This window comes from Crinia signifera, chromosome 6 (assembly GCF_055691185.1).
Source record: "Crinia signifera chromosome 6, ASM5569118v1, whole genome shotgun sequence".
Classification (NCBI taxonomy): Eukaryota; Metazoa; Chordata; class Amphibia; order Anura; family Myobatrachidae; genus Crinia; species Crinia signifera.
The window spans coordinates 239,228,746-239,239,178 of record NC_139222.1 but is presented as its reverse complement, the minus strand read 5'-3'; positions in this window follow the sequence as shown (position 1 = coordinate 239,239,178).

Below are 10,433 nucleotides of genomic sequence, written 5' to 3'. Positions count from 1 at the left end.
TTCGTGTTTTGGATTTGGATTGGTTTTGGCAAAACCACCCTTGTGGGTTTTGGTTTTGGTTTTGGATCTGGATTTTTATGAAAAAATGCTAAAAATGGCTAAAATAACAGAATTTGGGCCTGTTTTTGCCCCTAAAGTATTATTAACCTCAATAACATTAGTTTCCACTCATTTCTAGTCAATTTCGATCACTTCACAGCTTACAAAATTGTTTTCATTTACTGTAGTTGGGCCAAAAGGGTATACCGAGGTATCTGGATGACTAAGCTAAGCGACAGCAGTCGGCATCACATACATGTGGACCTTACACTTCCAACCTGGCAGAGCGGCACTGCAGGGGCAGACAGGGTGGCAGTTTAATAAACTATCCCAAAAAAAGAGAAATGCTCCAAACAGCAAATACAAAGAGGTATCGGCCTTGTCATGACTGGTGGTAGCAGCTTCAGCACTCCCACTATTTCCTCCTCCATCATCCTCCAAAAATGTGTTTTTATTTTATTTATTACTTTTATCTCTTTTTCTTACTTTACACTGGACACAGCCTGTCACACTGGACACAGCCCCTTGGACACTGGACACTGCCCCTGGACACAGCCCCTGGACACTGCCCCTGGACACTGGACACAGCCTGTCACCCTGGACACAGCTGCTGGACAATGGACACAGCCTCTGGACACAACTCCTGTACACTGGACACAGCCGTCACACTGGACACAGCCCCTGGACAATGGACACAGCCGTCACACTGGACACCGCCCCTGGACACAGCTCCTGTACACTGGACAATGGTTAGATGTCACACTGGATATATGTCGTCACACTGGACACAGGATATATGTCGTCACACTGGACACAGGATATATGTCGTCACACTGGATATATGTCGTCACACTGGACACAGGATATATGTCGTCACACTGGACAATGGATATATGTCACGCTGGACACAGGATATATGTCGTCACACTGGACACAGGATATGTCGTCAGTCGTCACACAGGACAGGACACAGGATATATGTCGTGAGTGACTCGTGACACTGGACAATGGATAAGATATAGGCCGTCACACTGGACACAGCCCCTTGTATTAATGCTGCCCCTGTACACAGTGTACTACTCAGCAGCACTGCAGCCCCTGCGTGTGAGCACTGCAGCACTGAGTTAGTTTTTTTTTTTTTTTTTTAATTGAGTTTTTATTTTTCATATGCAAAATACAAACATACATACACTTAGGCACAATACATTACATGTACATAAAAACCCCGCTTACATCCCCCTGGCCGGTCACTCCCCCAACTATACAGGAAAAAACTACACCTATATGCTATATATGCTAGGCTGTGAATGGCACTAAATCAAGAATCCAATCCAATCTGCTATATCCCTGCACCCCAAAAGGTAGAAAACCCGTCCTCCCTCATTATACACTTAATACTCATAACTTCATCGTGAACAATAACACTTAAGCCCATCATGACCCCCTTAAATTACTTGTTATAACCTATATCGAATTAATATTATTAGTCAATGCCTACCTCTCTAACTCACAAAATACATTACGGCCTGTAATCCAAGCGTGAATCCATATACTTTAAACAAATATTCTAGTGATTAGATACCCTCCCCACCCCTATCCCTATAAATCTATAAACCCCCTTTGTGTCCTGTACTCATAACTACAACATGCCCCATGATGTATAGTTTACTTCATTAGATTATATAGTGAATTCCAACATTATCTCCCCTTGTATCACTATCGTGACCATCACTTAATTTCTTTTCATATATAATTCAACCATTATTATCTTTAATAAACCGTGCACAAATTATTTCACTAACACTAACATTGAAAGACCCTTTTGTTATTGAATACATCACAATCTCATTATAATGCAATATAAAATTTAGATGTCGTCCACCCACCCCATACCACATAAAATTTTGAAAAACACCCTCGTGTAGCATACATATATTTTTCATGGGAGCAGGTAGCATTGACTAAATTAATCCATTCCACCACCGAGGGCCCCACCCTTGCCATCCACTTCCTAGCAATAATTACTTTAGCACATGAGACTAGGATCCTAATCAGATGTGTCGCTTGCCCACTCTGTTGTGTATCCACCACCCCTAGTACTAAACAAATAGGACTGAAAATAGAGCTGGGAATTCCTAACTCTAACATAACCTTACAAATGGCTGACCAAAATGCTTGTACACCCATACACTCCCAGATTAAATGCCAATATGTACCTGGCTCTACCCCACATCTGGGGCATCCCCCCCTGGCAGAACTCCCCATATGCCTCAATCGCTCTGGAGTAAAATAGATTCGATGTAAAATATTAAATTGTACCTGCTGGACCGAGAGAGACATTGAGGATTTGCCATTAGCCGATAAAACCTCCCTCCAATCTATTACCAGGACATGGGGAATTACCCTGGCCCACTGAGTCCTTAACTTGTCCAGACCCCCTTCTTGTTTAAAGGAGTGGATAAATCAGTATATTTTAGAGAGGTGCTTCCTGGTACCCAACTTTTTCATAAATTCCTTGCATGGAGCTTCCCTAATAGTCAGGGATCCTCTCCTCATCATACAGGCTAATGCACTTCTGACCTGAAGGTAATTAAAGTACACTTTCCTAGGGAGGTCATGCCCCTGTTGTAGATCCTCAAAGGGGCAGATTATCCCTTCCTTTACCCATGTCCCTACATCCAACAAACCATACGTATCCCATAATACTCCGCCTACGGCCTTCAATTTTTTAACCTCCGACAAGGAGAAAACTGAGGACTGTGGATCCGTGTCCACAAACTTTGTCAACTTTTGCACCTGTCTCCACACACATATAGCTTGGGCTATCAGGGGGGGTGCTTTACCCCATACCTTCCCTGCCAACAACAATTGAAGGGGAGATAACCCTGACTTCCCTGCCATTGCTAGGGTCCTAAATTCCCCACCCTCCTCACTTCCCTTTATCCATGGGCAAAGATGACATAACTGTGATGAATAATAATAGAGACTGAAATCTGGGAGGGCAAGACCCCCCTCTCCTCTATCCCGGGTCAGGACGGATAATCTAATCCTCGAGCATTTATTTTTCCAAATGAATGAAGATAGAACACTATTCAACTCATGAAAAAATTTAACATTTATATAGCAAGGGGAATGGAGCAGCAGGTACAAAAGTTTTGGCTGGATACACATCTTCAACAAATTAACCCTTCCTAATTGCGAAATAGGCAACCCAACCCATCTCCGACACTTGGCTTTAATTTCACCCAGAAGCGGCCTTAGATTGTCCGCGATGTAGTCCCGCGGGTTGTCAGAAATCGTAACCCCCAGGTACTTAAATTTACTAGAGATTTTTAACGGGCAGGCAAGCTGGATATCAGGAGTCACGGAGCCCAGGAACATAACATGGGACTTGTCCCAATTCATTTTTATACCTGATATACCCCCAAAATCATTTAAGAGGTTCACAATTAATGGGAGATCAACGCCCGGACTGTCAGACCCAATTAGAAGATCATCAGCATACAAAGAAACCAATTTACTTCCAGACGAACTATAACAGCCCAACTTCTGTCTCAGTAAATGAGCCAGTGGCTCCACTGCCACCGCAAAAAGCAGCGGGGACAGCGGACACCCCTGCCTTGTACCCCTAGCCAAGGGGAAGGAGGAGGAGGTAAAACCATTCACCGAGATACGAGCCAATGGCTGCCGATACATTAGTCTTATCCATCCAATAAAGCCTTCCCCGATACCAAATGCTCTTAAAACAGGCCATAAATACTCCCACTCGATTACATCAAAAGCCCTACTGGCATCAAATGAGGCCACAGCCGCACCTTTATTACCAGAATTAATAATTTGAATATAGGAAAGGACCCTCCTCAAGTTAACAGCCGTCGACCTGCCGGGTCTGAAACCTGTCTGGTCATTGTGTACTATCTCATCCAACACCTTCCCCAAGCGATTGGCCAGTATTTTTGAAAAATTTTTTGCGTCCGAAGACATAATTGATATTGGTCGATAAGATCCAACCTGAGAGGGGTCCTTCCCCTCCTTGGGAATCATAACAATGTAAGCTTCTTCCATAGAGGGGGGTAGCCTACCCTCAGCCTGGACACCACCCAACAGTTCCCATAATGGAGTGGCCAGAACACTCGAGTATTTGGAATAAAATTCCCCCGGTAACCCGTCCAGCCCCGGGGCCTTGTTTTTAGGGAGGGCTTGAATTACAGAGACTACCTCTTCTAACGTAATTGGGGCATCTAAAAGCTCTTTAGAGGCCACAGAGATTTGCGGGAGTTCCAATGCCCCCAAATAATCTACAATATTCCCATTACTGTTTGATCCCTGAGAGGTAAATAGTTTTTTATAAAATGTCACAAAACTGGACACAATTGCGGGGGTATCCCTTACACTATTCCCAGAATCATCCTTTATTTCAGAGATGAGATTAGAGGAGCGCTCATTCTTAGCCATCAAAGCCAGCCATTTCCCACCCCGATCAGAATTGATATATCGCCTATGATCCCCCGTTCTAACTCTCTGACAGAAGGTGTCCTGAACATGATCCCGCCATTCATTAAGAGCAGCCTGCCACGCTACCCGATCCACTTCCTGACCGCTGGAGACGTACAAATTTTCTAACTCCACTGACCTGCCCTCCAGTCTTCCCGTCTCCGCCCTATAATTCTTCTTAACATAAGCAATCTTTTTAATGAACACCCCCCTAATATACGCTTTAAATGAATCCCATAAAATGGGTCCACAGACCGAGCCGCAGTTCAGTTGAAAATACTCCCCAATCAATTGTTCGACCTCCGTCACCTCACCCATCTGTGAGAGCCAGAATGGCTGCAGCTTCCAACACCTATATCCAACCTGCCTTGCCAAATCGAGATCAACCATAATCGGAGAATGATCCGAGATACCACGCGACTTATATTCAACCGACTGGACTCTATTTAGTAGGTCCTTCGAGAGAAGCACTAGGTCCAGCCTCGAAAAGACCCCATACGAATCCGAGTAGCAGGAAAATTGGGTACTTATGTAGTATCTGGGCTGCCGATTTTTTGATTGTATGCCTTAAGTTAAGGCATACAATCAGATGCGATGCGATGCGATATCGCATCGCATCGCATACGATGCGATGCGATGACCCGATTTTTCCATAGGATTCAATGTTAAAATGGACTGAGTCCATTTTAACATGGAATTCAATGGGAAAAAGGGGTCCTTTTCATACCCCTACTATCCAAGTGGGCATGGAGTTGGATATAAACCTGTGGCGAGCGTAGCGAGCCACCGAGCCCGAAGCGTGACGAGCGAAGCGAGCCCCGCGAGGGGACGGTATTCTGTGTCCCCTCGCGGGGCTCGCTACGCTCGCCACGCTTCGGGCTCGGTGGCTCGCTACGCTCGCCACAGGTTTATATCCAACTCCATGCCCACTTGGATAGTAGGGGTATGAAAAGGACCCCTTTTTCCCATTGAATTCCATGTTAAAATGGACTCAGTCCATTTTAACATTGAATCCTATGGAAAAATCGGGTCCATCGCATCGCATCGCATCGCATCGCATCGCATGCGATTTGGTCGGGTGCGATGCGATGCGATGGACCCGATTTCAAAATCGGCAGCCCAGTTACTACATAAGTACCGAAAATTGTTTTCGGTCGGGGTACCTAATCCTCCATGGATCACCTAGTCCAACCTCCTGAACAAATTCCCTGAACTTACTACCTTCATTTATGGGCTGCCCTCCCGGCCTCCACCTATCCAATCGGGAATCTAGAACCTTATTAAAGTCACCCATGCAAATTGTCGACGCTTGAGGGAAACCTGCCGCAAATTCCACCGCTTTTTTAATAACCTCGTAGGAGAATGGGGGGGGGGATATAAACTGACAGAATACAAATCTGAACTTGGTCTATGCGACCCTCAATAAATATAAACCGTCCACCCGGGTCAATTTTGTAACTACCTAGGGTAAATGCCAGGGACTTCTTGATCAAAATAGAGACCCCCCTGGACATATTGGTGAAAGGGGCGTGAAACACAGGGCCAATCCAGGGCCGCCTTAGGGACTTAGATCTTTCTGCACTTAGATGAGTCTCTTGGAGGCATATCACATCCGCCTCATACTTTTTGCATTGCCCCAAGACCGTTGCCCTCTTGACCCTGTCGTTCAGACCCCTAACGTTCCATGACAAAAAACGCACTCCCATTCCAGGTCAGCCTTAAATAAAACCTCTCCATCCACAGCCAAACAACTTTTCCTTCCTCCCCACATAGGTTCTACATTCTCTCGGGGGTGACCGGACCATGTAAGCACCCAAACATAGAAAAGACAACAACAAACACAACCCCACCCCCCCGCCCCCCCTCCCTGTAGGCCCTACCCCGGGCATACCTACCCTTACTACTCGCTCTCCCCACCCTTTTTTGAGGCTTATACTACTTAACCACTCGGAAGAACAAAAACAACCCCCTCCCCCCTCCCCCCCTCCCTCCGGCTTATTTTACTTACTGACCGCCAGTAAGAATCGGACTGGCCTCACCCAACCCGAGCAACATATTGCAGAACTACCCCGAACATCCTAATAGCAGTTATCATTATCAATTTAGCTGGCCAACACTTGACGCTTCCCTGGGTATGAGCGGTCTAACCATTCCGCCATCTCTCCTGGGGAAAAAAAAATGTTAGTCACACCATCAACCGCTACTCTCAATTTGGACGGATACAGCATATTAAATTGAATGTTTAACTCGCGTAACCGAGCCTTGACCATTTTAAATTTCATTCTGTCCCTCTGCACCTCAAGGGGAAAGTCAGGAAAGGTGGATATCTTCTTCCCATTATAAGACAGGTCCCCTTTATCCCTAGCCATTCGAAGGAGGGTATCCCTGTCCTTAAAGTGCAAGAATTTAGCAATGATAGTCCGCGGTGGTGCCCCCGGTGCAGGGGGTCTCCCTGGGATACGGTGGGCCCGCTCAATAGAGAACTGGGGAGAGAAAATGTTCCTTCCAAACACCTGGACCAACCAATCCTCTAAAAACTTTTCTGATTCACTACCTTCTACTCTCTCGTCAAAACCCAGAAAACGAACATTACTTCGCCGGAGCCTGCCCTCCATATCGGTAAGTTTCATCCTCAACTCGCCCACCTGCGAGGAGATGGAGTTAATTTGAGAGCTTAAGGGTGTAGCCAAATCCTCCAAAGATGAGATTCGCGTCTCCACCTCGGTCATCCGTTCTCTCATTCTTTCCGCATCTTGCCGAATCAACATGATATCCGACTGGACTTTACCCAACTGCTCGGCAAGGCGAGTTTCACATTTATTAATTGCCTCAATAACCTGTTGTAAAGTTATGTCCGGGGTGGCAAGTGCCCCTTCGCTCTTACTGGGGGATGATACAGGGGTCACAGATCGTGACCTGCTCCCAGACTGGGACAAGGCCTGGGTTCTAGCGTACTTCTCGAGCCTAGCGGCCGCGGTGCTTTGACCTGTTTTACCCATCTTGGCCAACACAAAAATTGGTATTCAAAATACACTGCAATAATCACTGTCCCGCCGTCACAACTGAGCCGTCCTTCACAAGCGAGGAGACAGAAAAAATATATATTCAACTGATCAGTCCCGTCCTGATATCAATCCTTAATATCACCAGCCGACTTACAGTGCCACACCCCCGCTCTTTCAGGGCCGGTTTAATACAACCACTTTTACCCGGTAGATTCCAATCGGGCAGTTATAGGGCAACCACCAACCTCAAACTGTTTTTTCAATGGGCCCAAAAACAACAGTCCCAGCACCTGAGAAATATCGGCCTCCTCCAAGTTACATTGATTCAGGGCACTCACGGTTCTGCAGGTAGCTCTGTGCGAGGGGGGGGAACAGGCGGCCTCTCCACGCCGATTTGCTTCAGGCTGGCTCACCCTCCGTGAGCTGGACACCCGACCGGCACACACCTCTTACGCCGGTATGCACAGGGGGCTCTGGGAAGCAACGTGTAGTTGGATGCTGTAACAGGACCGGCGGCGTGGACTGACTCACCCTCCGTGAGCGGGCACCCAACCGGCACCCTCCTCTTTCGCCGGTATACCCGATGGCTCTGGGAGGCAGCGTATAGTCGACTGCTGTAGTACGATCGGCAGCGTGTACTCTCTCACTGTACCGCTGCCGGCTCCAACTGCTGAGACGCCTGCCAGACGCCACACGTGGGACCTCAACACGCCGGCTGGTGCTCTGACTCAGTGCTCTCCGTGACACAGGACGCTCCCCCGTCGGCGGTCACACACACGCCAACTCACTTGCTCCGGTACGTCTCGAACTCGGGCAGGGTTAGAAGCCACATTGGGTTAGCTTGTGCATCTGGCTTAGTTACAGCCTTCCATTAACGCCGGAGGTGGGAGGAGGGGGGAGCGTGTCTCCCTACGCTACGTGCGCCGTGGTCCGCCCCTCACTGAGCACTGAGTTAGTTAGTTAAATCACAAAAAAAAACACAGGGTTCAGGGCTAAATAAAATAAATCACAACACAGGGCTTAGGGCTAAATAAATCACAACAGGGCACGGGCCACAGGACAGCCCCTGGACAGTGGACACTGCAGCCCCTGCGTGTGAGCACTGCAGCACCTTGTTAGTTAAATCACACTACAGGGCTCAGGCCTATAAACAGTCACAAGTCTACAACACAGGGCAGTGAGGGCAGGTCACGGAGCACAGCACAGCACGGAGCAGATGGCACGGAGCACAGCACAGGGCAGTGAGGGCAGGTCACGGAGCACAGCACGGAGCACAGCACAGGGCAGTGAGGGCACAGGTCAGGTCACGGAGCACATGGCACAGAGCACAGCACGGAGCACACAGAGCTTCCCAACCACCCTCTTCCCTCTCCAAGATTGGAGTGAAGATGGCGGGGCGCGCGTGCGTCTTTTATAAGATCCCGCGAGAATCCGACAGTGCGATGATGACGTTCGGCCTCGTTATTGGTCCGGAATTCAGGCGGGAACTCCCGAGCTGGCTCGGATCTGGCCCGGATCCCCGATATTCGGATCTGTCGGATCTCGGGAATCCGGACCCTCTCATCTCTAATTTATATATGAAACATGCACCATTGGTGTGATGTGAGGTTATGGGCACAGTTCTGCTCATGTGAAGTACAGTATGTGATGGGACAACAGAAAGTGTGTTGTTGAAAAAGAGTTGTAGTAAAACGTTCCATATGATGCTACTGAAACAAGGATGTCAAAACTGTGCACATGTAGCTGGTGAGAAACTACACATCCCAGCATGCCTTCCCATAGTTAACTAAATCCATATTATCAACACTGTCAAGCTATGGTGGGATGTGTAGTTTCACACCAGGTGGAGGTGCATAATTTGGCCATGGATGATGTCATTTCTGCATAGTGATCTATGTATGTGCATTTAGTGGCCTAATGAATGAGATGAGACACTGAAATGCCTCATAATGGAGACATTAATGTGTGTGTGGGAAACATGCATAAAAAAACATAAAAACACCCACACTAGGAAATGTTACGTAGTAATGATGTTCACTAGCACAGTGGTGCACATATCTCATGTTGTTGTTTTTTTTTAATTTGTAGGTGGTCAGACTTCAAAACTGTACTGAAGAGGAAGATGACTGACCGGTACAACCACAGCATGTCCACCGGGAGGGGGCCTATGCCAGAGAGTTTGGAATATACCCCCCTGGAGCAGGACTCGTTGGATATGATTGATGTGGGCGAGGTCAGGGGGGTATCCAATATGGATAGTGAGCTCCCGGCGGAGGTCTTTGCTGCTGCTTTAATGGTAAGTCACAGTAATGCATTGTATTTGGTAAGAGAGATTTTTTGTGTATGTGATGGTGACATTGTTTTAAATTTTTATCCTAGAAGAAGCAGAAACACATGATGAACCGGCAGCATCTTCCTCTTCAGAGCCACAAGTGGAGCAAGTGGTCCAGCCTCCACCAATACGCCACCCCCATTCACTGGCCTCATATGATGTCAGGTTGTTGGAGATGCTGGACAAGATCGAGCAGCATGGGATGGAGGCTGCAGAACGTCAGCATCAGTTGGTTGAGTTCATTGGGATTTGGAAGGAGACCAACACCCAGCAGTTTGAGGCCTTCCAACGCCAGAATGACATTCTGGTGGCTGGCATGCAAAGCATTGCCCAACAACTCAGCAATGACATTCTGGCGGAGCTGCTCACCACCGCCAGGTCCCAAAGGGACAATCCCCCATCTGCTGGCCCACCCCAAGCTGCTCCACATGCTACCACCTCTGCTGACCCTCCTCTGTCCACTGGGGCAAGACGGCGCAAGCCTTCAGTGCCAAAGGCCCCTGTCCCCAAGGCCCCATCCAAAAAGGGTAAAAAAGGGCCAAAATAATGACACCTGGGTCACT